The sequence below is a fragment of the Paroedura picta genome, chromosome 1 (assembly GCF_049243985.1).
Source record: "Paroedura picta isolate Pp20150507F chromosome 1, Ppicta_v3.0, whole genome shotgun sequence".
Lineage (NCBI taxonomy): Eukaryota > Metazoa > Chordata > Lepidosauria > Squamata > Gekkonidae > Paroedura > Paroedura picta.
Genome location: NC_135369.1, coordinates 132,069,571 through 132,084,831, shown reverse-complemented (window position 1 = coordinate 132,084,831; position 15,261 = coordinate 132,069,571).

The window sequence follows — 15,261 nt, the reverse complement described above, 5'->3', positions numbered from 1 at the left end:
CCTCTTGAGATAAAGAAGGATGGCCCCAGCCTTGAAACAGGTTGTTATGCACTCACTTCTCATCTTGAAACCAGGAAATCTCGATAACTCTGAACCAATGTTAAATGTTCCATTGTAAAGCAAAGTGGTTAAATGGCTGCTGGCTGGACTTCAAGTTTTCCTGGATGAATGGAATTCTTTCCAATATCTTTTTATAGGCCTCCCTGCCTATACCCCAAAAGAGTTTTACGCTCTGCCACCTCCAACTGGCTGCGGATCCCTGGCCCCAGAGAAGTGTATCGGACCTCAACAAGGGCAAGAGCCTTCTCGGTCCTGGCCCCCAACTGGTGGAATGAGCTCCCTGAGGGGATCAGAGCCCTGCCAGAACTTCCACAGTTTCACAGGGCTTGCAAGAGGGAGCTCTTCCACCAGGCATTTGCTTGAGCCCGACTGACTTAGAACACCTGGTACGCTTAGACGCCCCCCATGCAATGCTACTTTTAAAAGGGAGCTCCCAGCCACAAATCCCTTTAAACTCTACTGTGGGAGAGAGGGCTTATTCTGATTGGGGTCACCACAACCCATAGTAATCCATAGTAAGAAGGGAACCCTACCCCCCCCCCCCATGCCAGTTTTCTTACCTGAAACAGCACCAGAAGGCCATGTGGACAAATAATGGGCCCAGCAATATTTAGGGCTAGAAGAATTATGCAGAGGAAGACAGGATTCCCTACCCCCATCCCATCTCATTCCATCCCAGTGTCACAGTTTTTCTGACTGGGAGCTCGTTCTTCAAAATGGTAGGACATTCCTGGGACAAACTCACAGACAGTGTCTGCTCTAGTTTTAAACTAGATTGGCTATATCCCTGACTATTAGTATTATAACTAAACATCCAGTGGTGGTATACTTCCCCCCCCCCCCAATACAGTTGCTAGAGTATAGCAATGGGGGTGTGTGTTTTAGGTCCTATTACAGCTTTCTTGATTTTGGGGGAATATGTGGGAAACAGGATACTGGGCTAGCGGAGGTCTTTTAAAGTTTATAGTGATGAACTAGATGGCCCTTGTCCATATATGCTGATGTACACAAATTACTTGCATTATTCAGTTGTGTAGTGTAGTCTCTTAAGTATCATTGAAGATGCAAAAAGAGAAAAGAATGGTAACTGTTTTTGCATCCGGTGGCACTGTTTAGGGCACGAGGTACAGTACAGCAAGGAAGAACGGCTGGCAGTGAGTCTATCGCCTTGGCCCCGTTCCACTTAAACTATGAGAAGGTCCATCAAACACATTTTCTCCTGGCAAACAATTATAAAACTTCTATGGCAAAGATCAGAAGCTGGCTCAGTATACAGGGATTTTTAAAAGTTCTAAATAGAGGATAATTACAATATTATTATGCATAGAGGCAGAGAGTTGTTATATGAACTAATGCTCTGTTGCCCACTGTGCTTTATAATGTTCTTCTTTACAGTGGGCTTTAGTTTAAAGTTGGCATAATTTACATGAAAACTCAGAATAATTTGCCTCTTCTTTTTAATTAGAACATTTTGTAATGGGGGAACGATGATGTAGAGAACATCTTGAAAGCTGAATTGTTTTAAACATAAGATTAGTTTTTGGAGGGGAGGGGATCCCTTGATATATTTTATTTGCATTTACGTGTATGATCTCCATACAGGATAGTATAATCACAGCATGACACATAAATCTTAACATAATAGCTTTAATGGATTTTTCAGAGCCACTACAATTTAGCATGCCCAAGCACACTTAAGGAAGCTCTAATTTATATTATTAATCATTGGGCTTGGACGGGAGGGGCAATGAGGCAATTCACCTTCCTATAAAAATAGCAAGAGCAAGTCGGCAATAGACAAGAGAATAAAGGTATGGTTGATGATGGGGAAGGACTTCCAGTAGAAGGACTATCAAGCTGAGGTGGAGCCCACATTATACTAGTGAAGAAGAAGAGCTGGCTTTTTGTTCCCCACTTTTTACTGTCCAAATGAGTCTCAAAGTGGCTTACAATCTCTTACCCTTCCTCTCCCCACAACAGGCATCCAGTGAGGGAGGTGAGGCTGAGAGAGCCCTGAGAGAACTGTGACTGACCCAAAATCATCCAGCTGGCTGCAAGTGGAAGAGTGGAGAATCAAACCCAGTTCTCCAGATTACAGGCTGCCATTCTTAACCATTAGAGCAAGCTGGCTCTGAAACTGGTGTTCAGTGTGAAGAAACTCTTTATGGTTTTAATGGCAGAATGCACACTGTACATTTAGAACATCCTAAATCCATTTCCTAGCCAAGTTATAGTAGGAAGTAGTTGTGGAATATCCTTCTGTGCCTGAGTCCTTCCTAGAAAAGGCAATATTGAGCTGGATAGGCCAGTCATCTGAGACAACAGAAGACAGCATATATGTGGATAGAATACATATGCATGGCTGTCTGGCAACATGTTATAGGTGAATTCAAATTTCTTAAAGTAGCTGTCAGAGATGAGGAGTGGGCACTGGAGAATCACAACATGCTGGAAGAGATTCATATGTTAATAGTTTAATATGTTACAGTTTGGATAAGGATCACTTGGGCCATTTCTGCATGGGCAGAAAAGGCCGAGAGGACAGTCATATGGAAGTGGAGCAAATCCTCACTTTCACATGATGCAGCAGCTGGGCAGGCCCCTTCCTGGACCTGCCATGGATCAGGCCCTCAGTTGCCCTAGGCTAAGAGAATGTGTTATATTTTGTGTTCCCTTAGCCACTGTGAGGGCCAACAGGGCCTGTCCCACAGCAGGCCTTGGTGGTCAGCATCCGTGGAATGCAATCCCACCCTCCTGCAAAAAAATTTTTAAACCTTGCCCCCCACCACACAATGGAACTATTCCTCCACTGCTTTGTTTCCCAGGGGAACACATTTCGGCACCAGAGCTGATCCAGTGCTGAAATGCGACCCCCCAGCACTTGCGGAGGCCTGGCACAACCGCCATGCAGAATGGGTCTCATAATCTCATTTCCTGAATGAGGTGTATGTTGTGGATCTGCTTTGGAAGCGGAAGGATAACTCGCTAACAGGCTAACCTGCTAGTGTTATTAAAGTCAAACTTAAATCACATTGTCTACCAGTTTTCATTTGTAATTTTGAACACATTTCTATATAGAAACATGGCAAGTGCTTTTACTTTTTTCCTATCCTGACAAATTGACAATTGGAACATTTGACTCAAAAGTAATGGGAAAAACTACTTCATTGTTTAGAATCTTTTATGTTGCTGAGTATTAGGTGTGCATATAATCGTCATAGTTCTTGATAGCAAATTGAAGTATTCTTCCTTCTTTTGTTTTTAAACATACTCTGAAAGTCAACCACACAACTATGTGTGTTCAAAATAAGTGGGTATTGAAATGGTAGAAAGCTGCCTTGTCCCCCCCCCCCCCCGTTTTCTCACCTTGCCATTTTGCTCTTTTGGCTCCCAAATCTGAGCATGTTCATGGTGAATGTTCTAAATTGGATCACAAATGCTTTGAGTTCTAGCTCTGCTGCCTAGGGAGACTGTAGTTTAATTCAGTTACTTCTATTCATTTGACAGCATGAAAATGCCATTGACTGCTCTGTGCTGTTGACTGAACAGGAAATTCAACTCAAATAGCACACATACTCAAATGTAGGTGCTAACATGCTCATCCTGACCGGGCAAATACAAACAAGACAGTAAATTCTGAGTATGAACTAAATGCCTCTATCTAATTTACTACCATGTTGGTCAAAGTCAACTCTGCATAAGCAAAGCTACTCAAAATTCTGTTCACTTTCAATAGTGATTTCTCTTGAAGGTGCTTTAAGCAAGGAAAGGTCAGTAAATTGTATGAACCAACTGCTGCTATCTAATTTACTACCATGTTGAACAATGTCAACTCTGTATAAGCAAAACTACTCAAAATTCTGTTCACTTTCAATAGTGACTTGAAGGCGCTTCAAGCAAGGTAAGGTCAGTTTTCAAGCATCTTATTTGTAAAAAAAAAATGAATAGTCACTAGTATGTGAGGCCTGTGTTTTGTTCCTCACTAGAAAAAAAAATGAGGCAATTATGTAATTCAGTGGTGAAAGCTTGATCTTTTTCTGTTATTGTCTACACATATGCCCTGATTCCCCCTTCAAGGATCGCTGCCTTGCCGTGGCAAGGGGGCTTGCGTAGCTCAGTGAAGCTATGAGCTATACCGTGCAGGACCACCCAAGATGGAAAGGTCATAGCTGAGAGCTCTGACAAAAGGTGATCCACTGGAGAAGGAAATGGCAAACCACTCCAGTATCTTTGCCACGAAAACCCAATGGCAAAACGATATGACGCCGGAAGATGAGCCCCTCAGGTCGGAAGGTGTCCAATATGCTACTGGGGATGAGCGGATGGCTAGTAGGAGTAGCGCCAGAATGAATGAAGTGACTGGGCCAAAGCCAAAAGAACGCTCAGTTGTGGAAGTAACTGGTGGTGAAAAGACAGTCCGATGCTGTAAAGATTTTTATTCCATAGGAACCTGGAATGTCAGATCCATGAATCAAGGCAAGCTGGCTGTGGTTAAACAAGAGATGACAAGACTGAACATCGACATTTTAGGAATCAGTGAACTATTGGAGGATCATTGTCCATGGGGTTGCGATGGGTCGGGCACAACTTCGCACCTAACAACAACAACAAATGCCCTGATTACAAACAGCTTCTGAGACTCAGCCCTTTGGAAGGCCAGTCCAAATTAAGTGCAGTATAAGCATTTCAAATGCATGAGAACCATTAGCTTTAAAAGCCAGTTTCTCTAGTTATATAAGCACTGTGAGGAAAAGGTCAACATTTGGCAGCGAATAACTAGAAATGGTTCATTAGTTTCTTATTGACGCTGATAAATCTTTGGTCATGGATTTACCAAGTGAAGTAGCTGGATACTTAATCAGAGATTAATTCCTGTGGTGTCCATCTTTCCATTAAGAACAATAACTGCACTATAAACCTATTGATTTTTCCCCAAAACAAATGTTTACTAGAGTAAATATACATATTTGTTTTCTGTGCTTTATAGTATCCTTAAACCATTCCCATTTAATAGCCTATGCAGACACTGGATTGCATTAAAAAGGCAGAAATGTATATATATTTTTTCTTTATTTAGACTATTTTAATTAAATCCTACATGTAGCTCAGAGCCATATAGGCATATTGCATGCTTGAGATACTCTTGGATGTTTGTTTAATATAATTAAAAGTCACTATTATACCTGTTAATCTGGAAAACATATTTTAAATTCATTATATCAGTGCTATTAAAAATGTGATTTACACTTATCTTAAGGGCATTCAAACTTAGTTAACAATTCTCTCCAAACTTTTTTTGCATCAAACTGTAGCATGTTTTTACATCCAAATTACAAACCATGGTTTGCTACCTTCAGACTAATGATGGAGAGTTACTCCAGGTGAAAACTATTGATTTGGGGTAACTCTATATATGATTGAAACTGGTATACTCCAAACCATGGTTAAATACTGATCTGTAATCTTGGTTTTATAATCTGGATAAAAGAAACTGCTTTGCTGTTAAAGTATAAGTGTTATTTATTGATGTTGCTTGGCAGGTGTCATTTCATGAAGTGAAAACATTATAGCTGGCTCCTGTTGATTGAAAAAAAGAAATGGAAACACAAGCAGTAGTGACCACAAGTCTCCTCTTTCTCGAGACCAGTAATAAAACCTATACTACATTTACAAAAACCCAACCCCTGCACATCACTAGAATCAATCTTCACTTGTTATAGTTGCAAGATTTGGCCACAAAACTCATAAAATGATCTAGTTGACTGATTATGCACAGTGACGGCTACAACAGGCCGTCACCAATTCCTAGACACTTCCCATGTACACATAGGAGAGGACCTCCCCTGGTGAACACAGTCCAATCTGGAGCTGTACATGTGTACACACAACTCCAGGGCAGGAAGGTGCCGCCATGCCTTGTGGCAGTGGTGGCAGCAGGAGAGGCTGGGGAACATGGGGGTCCTACCACAAGATGGTGGGAAAGTGGCAGCGGTGGTACCTGCGTTAAGCAAGGGAATGCTAGCAAGTCAGCATTCCCTTCCCATTGTGCATTGGAAGCTCTCATGTGGGTCAGAGCCGGGAAGGTACCGGCATGGTGGTGACATTTTGTGTTTGCAAGGATTTGCCCTGCTGATGTGAAAGTGCCGGCCATGTGCCACCATCCCATGCATAATCAACCATTAGGACCCTTCTTGTCAGCTTGTCTGCTTAATCTGTGGCTCCATTTTAGTAGAGTGCAAGCTGGCTGGGTTCAAACTCTTAGGTCCCAGGTTACAGCTTGTTATGAGTGTCATTCCTGATAAGACTGGGAAAAAGCTATTGAGATGTTGCTTGTATATAGCTTTGTATATAGCTTTATTTCTCAGAGTAGATTTGGGTCACAGTTTTGTGTATTTTCTCATACAATGCTCTAGCATGTAGATCCACACCAGGATGACCTGTTACAAAGGGCCTTTTGGCCTCAGGAGTACAGTTTATGAAATAATAATATGCCTCACCTTAAACTTACCAGCAGTGAACTGCTGCATTGTTGCCCACTCACCCAATTTGTGGAGATCCTTTTGTAGCTCTTCACAGTCATCCTTGGTCTTCACCACCCTGAATAAAGGTCATCTGCAAATATGGCCATTATACTACTCACTCCTAGTTCCTCATCATTTATGTACAAATTAAATTCAATTTTTATGGGACCCCACTGCTTATTTCCCTTCATTGAGAGAACTGCCCTGTTCATTGCTTCCTGACATTTAATCCGTTTTTAATACATAAGATACCCCATCCTTTTATCCCATGACTGCTAAATTTACTTAGGAATCTTTGGTGACGTATCTTATCAGAAGCCTTTTGGATCATCATTATATACATGCTTGTTTGCTTTCTCAAATAACTCAAGAACACTGGTGAGACAGGACTTTGCACAAGCCATGCTGATTTTCCCTCGGCAGACTTTATTCCTTTATTTTGCATCATAATTCTAACTTTAATTACAATTTTTATTAATTTCCCAGGAAAAACATGTTAGGCACTGACCTGTACATTCCTGATTCTCTTCTGGACCCCTTTGTGAAATTGGTGTATCTCTCCTGTCTTCTGGTGTAGTAGCTGAATTTAGTGATAGGTTACATATACAAGTTAGTGTATATCAACTATTTCAACAATTGAGTTCCTGAAGAACTCTCAAGTGTATGCCATCAGGACCTGGAGACTTATTGGTTTTTAATTTCCTGCAAAGTTCTAGAACTTCATATCTGACAAAGAGGCTAATTCTGTGAAGGCAAAGGGGTGGCAGGTTACAGTAGATGAGCGATTAGGATGTGAGTGTCCTGCATAGTGCAGGGGGTTGGACTAGATGACCCAGGAGGTACCTTCCAACTCTATGATTCTATGATTCTATGATTCTATGATTCTATGATTCTATGATTCTATGATTCTATCTCATCACCTCAGTTTGACAGTTCTTTGGATTCCTTTTTGAAAACAGTGGCTGGGACATGGGTACATGCCCCACACTTACCATAGTGAACATCAAAAGCAAAAAGTTTCATTGAGCATCTTCCTTAGCAATTCCTGGTCATCCAAAGCTGAAACTGCTTATCTGGCTTATCTAAAGAAACATTTATTGTCTTGGTGCTGTTAGGAACCTACTCCTAAAATTCTCTTTTTCATGCCTAATTATCGACTAACATTTGTTTTACCAGAGCCTGTAGTCCTTCCTGTTCAGTTCATTGGGACAGACTCCCACTATTTAAAAGCAGCTTAAAAAAAATTCTTATAACTTCCTTGACTTGCATTCTTTTAGACATGGCAGTACCTTTCCTAAACTGGAAATAATTAGTGTGGCTTTAAATAGCTTCCAAGCATCTTCTAGGGATTTGATTCCCTTGTGTTTCCCTTTCTACTTCCTTTTAACTATTTTCATTTTTGTAAAGACCCCTCTTATGAAATCAGTGTTATAAGTTTGGATATCAGGGGTTACTTTCCATTAATCTGAATGCTGAAGAGAATAGCATTGTGGATACTATTCCCAACTGGTTCATCGACCTCAGCATCTCTCACCAGCTATTCATCTCTGCTGAGAATCAAGTCCAAGATCACTAACTCTCTGGTCAACTCTGTGACCAATTGTTACAGGGTACTGTCATTTGTGATGTCCAGGAATCTCACTTCTACAGCATGACTCATGCACATGTTTACCCAGTCAATGTGAGGGTAGTTAAAGCCCTCACATTTAAAGTGACATTATCCGCTTTAGTCATCTCCCATTATTTCCTTCCCCATCTCAAGATCAGCCTCAAGGGTTTGATCGGCTGGATGATAGTACATCTCCGCTTTTAAATAACTTTTTTTTTTTGCTGTCAAGTCATGGCTAATTTATGGCAGCAGAATCAGAGTCCAGTTGCACCTTTAAGACCAATAAAGATTTATTCAAGATGTGAGCTTCAAGGTGGTCTGCAATTGACAGCCTCTGCACTGTGACTGGTATTTCTGGGTGGTCTCCTATCCAAATACTGACCAGGGCCAACTCTGCATCTTGGCTTGGAGACTTCTTATATTAGCTTAAAGATACCAACAATGTAGAGCCTCTTGTGGCACAGAGTGATAAGGCAGAAGACATGCAGTCTGAAAGCTCTGCTCATGAGGCTGGGAGTTCAATCCCAGCAGCCGGCTCAAGGTTGACTCAGCCTTCCATCCTTCCGAGGTCGGTAAAATGAGTACCCAGCTTGCTGGGGGGTAAACGGTAATGACTGGGGAAGGCACCAGCAAACCACCCCATATTGAGTCTGCCATGAAAACGCTACAGGGTGTCACCCCAAGGCTCAGACATGACCCAGTGCTGGCACAGGGGATACCTTTACCTTTTTACCTTTAGCAACAATGTGTTTCCCTCACCAGTGACTTTCACCTCCCTCAATCCCGTTGTTGCCACATATGGCCCTTCTTCACCATCCTGCCCTTACTCCTATGCTCCTATGGACTTTAGCCTGAGTGTTTACACATCTGTCCATCTGGACTGACTTGCCCTGAACAAAAAATCTCCCAAATCCTGTCAAAGCATGAACACGAAGTGGGATGTGAGTGAATGACAGGGATGTGCATACACACACACAATCTGAAATTATTTATTTTTGGATTCAAGTGGATTGATCACAAAATGATTTGGGAAACCTAAATCATCCGAACCCCAGTAATGCATATAGGGATCCAGGCTCGGGTGACTCAGTTTTCCTGAATTAATTTAGCTTCGAAGCATTTAAAGGGAACTATATATCCATTGTAATGCCTTGGAGCCAGACAAACAGCTGATCACACACTGAGAGAAGTCTCTTTACAGCATCAGCTGTTTGTTGGGCTTGGGGGGGGGAGCAGTTCAAACTGGCCCTCCCCTCACAGCCTGACAGCCAGCTGATCCAAAGAGAGGTTTCTCTCCTCAGAATAGGCTTGGCTGTGTGGGGGATGGTAAATCTGAGGCATTTCAGGTTGCTGCGATGCAGGTGATTCATTTCAAGGGAAATCGTGATTCTGCTTAGTGGAGCATCTCCCCCCCCCCCTCCAACTGCAATTTATTCTGTTTTTTCAGGAAATAAACCCTGAATTGCACATCCCTAGTGAATGAAGCCTGTGTTCATTCTACAAGGTAAAGTGAGGCAGCATATTTACCTGAAAGCATTGTTTAAATGTTTTATAGATCGATTAATATTGTATTCAATGTCATATTTTGGGTTTTTTTGTTTTTTGCTTTCACCCCTTCTCTGTTAGGTCAGCTAAAAGGAAAAAGGATATATCAATTTTCATTGAAAAATAGTTTTAGAACCAAGGACCAGATTTTTTTCTTCTCCTCTTGTCTTCTACTCTTTAATGAGGATTGATATAAAGTCCTTGTTGTAGCACATATTTCATACAGATATGCACAACTGAAAGCTTTTCCAGACAGGAATGTGATTGCTCATGCTGGTACAAGCCTGCTTTAGTAAATTGTATATGATTTTCAAATGATAAAACCTAGCTCATGTACCCTTTAGCCAGCTCTTACATTTCAAGGTGTAATTTGAATATCTAGGAAATCAATATGGCTTTGCTATGTGATTACAACCAAATAATTGAAATATCAGAGAGGCAGTGAGCTAGAGAGCATGTATACAGATGCAATAAGACATTTTAACAACAGTGCTTCCAAGTGTTCAAGCATTTTCTCTCTATGTGTGTGTGTTTCCCCCTTCTCTTTCTTGATTACCCTACAGAATTAAAAATACCCTGATTGTGCCAATTATATCATGCAGTCCTTTCTAAGCAGTGCTAGTGAGGTCTGCAGAGATATTTGCTAAAAAATTGAGAACATGATGTGGCTTTGATTGGCACTTTAATAATTTGCCTGATACCATACACAGTTTCTAATGTTCAATTTAAGGTATCCAGGGGGGTTTCTAGACAGATTTAAATTATGGAAACAAGCTAGTTACTGTAGAAGGGGCAGATGACATGTTTTATGAATGTCCTAGCTTACATGAAAGATGGACAGCATAGACGAAGATGAATTTATTAATTCTACATTTGCAAAGAGGAAATGATTGTATTTCCTCTTTAAAAATAAAATTGGAGAATCAATGGGTAAAGAAAAAGTCAAGGTTAATATAAATTACGCATCTGCCATTTAGTCCTAGAGCTGCACAAGCTAAAATGCTAAACATATGAAAGATTGACTGAGACATTATTTCAAAGGTATTCACAGCATGCTGGCAGGATAGTATTTTTTTTTATAAAAGTAGTAAGCATGAAGGTTGAGTGGCTTACTTAATGAAGAAATAGTGTTTTATCTCTGGGAGTCTACTTTTAATCTATCTTTCAGCCCTAGAGAAAATTAGTGGCTTTAGTTCAGTCTCTGAGAAAGCATTATGACAACCAATAGCTACTTTTTAATTAATAGGGTAATGATCAGTGATCTCTTCCCCCACAGGTTAGTCCATTCTAGAGAGGAGGGGAGAGAAGGAAGGGCTCGTAAGTGCTGCAGCTAAAAGATGGCTGTATTAAGTCCCCCTGAGGGTGTCAGGTGGGAAGAGTAGCATCCCCTGCCCTATTCAGGAACCATGAGACAGTGCTGTCGTTGGGCGGGCTGAGGGATTGTGCTGGCTGGCCAGCCAGAGGAGAAGTGAATGTATGTGTGTGAATCTGCTCTCCTTATCTATGTGTGTCTCTGCAGGAGACCTTTTTCTTGTCTGTGAATGTGAGTTCTATTCTTGTGTGAGTGTATGGGAGAAAATGGGTCCCGCTTATAGATGGGGGCAACAGTTGCCCCTACAAAGTGTAAACAGGGACCAGGGAAACACCCCTCCCCCCGAATGTGTGCCCAGAGGAGGGAAGGGGACTTCTGATAAAAGATGGTGAGCTCTTTTGAAATTAAATTTATGGTAAACCAAATCAGGACATGAATTGATCAATTATTGTCCTTGTGAACTGGCCAGGTTTTAAATTGTGATATCTTCTTTTGAAATTACTGCTGTATTGTTGAAATCATCCTTACTGTACACAAGAAGGATTAATTTTAAAGGGTAAGAAAGTAATACATTGTAGAATTATTTTTGTTTGTTTGTTTGTTTCTTGAAACTCCTGTATAAGAATTATGTGCATGTGGGATGGAGTGGCAGAGAGACAGATACAGTCTCTGAAAATGATTGGAATGTTTTAAAAATCACTTCCCTTTCCTTCCCTCTCCTTTTCACCATTCTCTCTGGTTGCATGGATTATTCTATCTTTAACCGCTCCTGCGGAGCGGATAAAATAAAGCCCTAAGGGCTATTGGGGAGGAATTAATGCAGGCTCTATCTGTGATAAAAACTCGGAGGAGCGAAGCGGCTCCTGATTCGCCCCTCCAAGTGCCACTCAAGGGCCAAGCAGCCAATGGGGAGGCGCACAAAGCGCTTTCCAATTGGCCCTTCACTTGGACAGACCAAAATTCCATTCACCCAGCCCAGTCTGGCTGCCAGTCTGATCCTGACCAGCACAGGGAGAAGAGGTCAGTAGGGCTGCCAAGGGGGATGAGAACAGGGGCGGCACCAGCCCTTTTTGCCCCAAGGCAAAAACTGTCAAGTCCAACTGTCAAGTCTAACTGTCAAGTCCAACTGTAAATTGCCTCAAAACCCTGACAGAGCTGCCAGGAGGCTGGAGAGTGCTCCCCCTCCCCCCTCCCCCCCTTCAGGCCTGCTGCGAAGGAGCCTCTGACAGGCCCTGACTGAGGGGAGGGAGGCATTTTCCTTCAGAGAGCAACGCAGGGGAGCCTAAGGGCATTCCTTTTAAGGGGAGGGGCTTTCCCCTTCTGCCAAACAGTTGCCTGACAGAGAGAAAAGCCCCTTCTCACTTAAAATACTACTCTGCCCGGAGGTTAGACACAGCCAAGCCCTGTGTCTTTCTTCTTTGCAACTCTCTGCAGATTTGAGGTCACTGCACAGCATTATTCTGCAGAAGAAACTGGCTCTTTTGTCTCCTGTTTCATCTGCACAACAACCCTGTGCAGTAGGCCTCAAGTCTTTCAATTCAACAACAACCTGTGTGGGAGGCCTTAACAGGGTGGACACCTGTGTACTGTGACTACCCCATGTGTATTAGGGCAGAGGGGCATTTCGGTGAATGTGGCCTAATTCACACAAGAAGGGAAATGATGCAGAGCTGGGGGAAATTGGTTGCCATGTAATCTTCCCCTAAGAAGAGTCTCCAGTCTGATTTTCCCTTCACATATCTGAGGACATGGTTCCGGAAAGCTCATCTGTAACCACTATGCCAAAATTCCCAAAGGTCAGTCCTCTCCCATACTCAGTGAACATTCCACACCACAAGTTCTTGACACCCATATCTCCACACCCATGCCCCCATTTGCCACCATGCTACCACAACCTCCCACACAACACACACATTCAACCCCATGCCCTTACAGACTTCGGGCACCCTGAAGGGGGGAAAGAGGCCAAAGAATATCAGGCCATCCATTTAACTGGCGCCCAGTTCAGCCACACCCCCTGTTGCCATGCCAACACACATACTGCTCAGAGAATGCCAGGGCTGGGCAATCTCTCCAACCAGCCAGGTCCCTGTCGGCGTTCCTCCCCCGCAGCAGCAATGGCCCCCTTAGATAAGTCTTGGAGGCTTTTTGTTATTTGGATTTATTGCCCACCACTCCCAGCAGAGTCATAGGGCAGGGTATGGAAATGGACTTGTCCCAAGAGAAAGCAGGCTGAGAGAGGCCAGGAAGTGAATAATGGAGTGGTGTAAACACCTGGAGCCAGCAGGATGTTGGTATGTTCTGTCACTTATGTTTTTCCAGGTTTGGAAATATTCAGGTAGGAGTACATGATTTAAAATCCATAACTGGTAAGTGATATAAAAGAAATATGCTTGCACTGAAGTATGGAGAAGCAGATGGGCTTTCTTTCTGCTAACATCACCACTTGTGGTTCCTGAAAGGAGAAACTAGACAGAACCATTGAGTTGGCACTGTGGAGACACCGGACAGTTAGAGCTTAAGATTAAGCTCTAACTGGCCCAGGCTAACAGAGAATTTGGGAGGTACGACAAGATACTGTTGGACCTTGGAAGGAGAAAATTCCTAAGGATGAAAAGCCAGTGGCAAATGCTGGGAGGTGATGCTGGTGGAAAGAAAGTCAAACCCCAGTGGCTGTAAAGCACTCTCCTATGTCTCTGGAAGAGAGGGACTCCTCTAGGGTCCCCCTATAATACTTTAATTCCTTCAGCAAAGAAACCAAATGAAACAATATATTGATGAACTGAAGGTATAACCAATTGAGCAATGTTTAATTTAATTATTCTGCCTCTGCCTCTGCTTGTTGTATTGGAGGTATTTGTATAATCATGTCATTAAGAAAGTTTTTGGACCATTTTCTGCCTCCTCTCACAGGTCCCAATTTTCCTTTGCTGTTTTTCACTATATAAGTCGGTAGGTTTTTGCTGGGAGTTTCTTGAATCTCAAGAGAGTTGGCATACACGGGATAGCTATATGATTTGAAAGACCTTAATTTTTTAAAACTGTGCTATGCTGAGAAATGGTGTTAAGGATTGATACCCAAAGTGCCTGTTTAATGTGAGCAAAATGTTTAAGACATTGTCTGTATAAATACAAGTTGAAATGATCTACTGTGCTCTTAAGGAAATGTTGCAGGTTATTGCTGTAGCAAGCTGTCAGGAACCAGGCTGAGCCTAGCCTGCAGAGTCCATGATAAAGACACATCCAAGATCCAACAGGCAGTTGTAAATCCAAAGAGAGCTTTATTAAACAGAGTCCACAGAACACTAAAGCAAGCCAAGATCTTCCTAAGCAAAGATCTTGATAATAACAAAGAACAGTAGGAGACCCAGGGCAGATATAGAGCCCAGCAAATAAGGGAAGGGGTACATAGGCATTTTGGCGGGAGAGCGAAACGGCAGCAAAGGTGAGTTGATTCCCAAGAGACCAGATTGTCCGGAATCTTATCTGAGATGTTGCCACATTGTTGAGACTTGGGTTGTCTCCACAAGGACACTTATAGTGAGATTGATACATCAGCAACAGAAAACTCCTGCTGGGAAAGGGAAGGGAGGCTAGGAGCCCACAGGCAGATTTATGGGTTTATGGCCTTGGCTTTACCAAGCTGGTGAGAAGCAAAGAGGCTTGCAAGAAAATGAAACTTAGCTGGCATGAATCGGGGTTCATGACATAACCGCTCCATGTTGAGATTTAGAATTGTTTATAGAGCATACAGCATCTGAGTAAGAGATTTAGTGTTAGTCCCATTGTTAAAGGAATTGCATTGTACATCAAGAAGATAATTAGAAGAAGAAGAAGAGTTGGTTCTTATATGCCGCTTTTCCCTACCTGAAGGAGGCTCAACGCGGCTTACATTCACCTTCCCTTTCCTCTCCCCACAACAGACACCCTGTGAGGTGGGTGAGGCTGAGAGAGCCCTGATATCGCTGCTCAGTCAGAACAGTTTTATCAGTGCCATGGCGAGCCCAAGGTCACCCAGCTGGCTGCATGTGGGGGACTGCAGAATCTAACCCAGCATGCCAGTTTAGAAGTCCGCACTCCTAACCACTACACCAAACTGGCTTTTAGGTGTTAAAATATTAAGTGACATTTCCCCTTGTCTGAATATTAAGTGCCCACTACTTAATATGTAGCCACTATGTACCCAGTACTTTTGAACTGAACTATGTCAATTC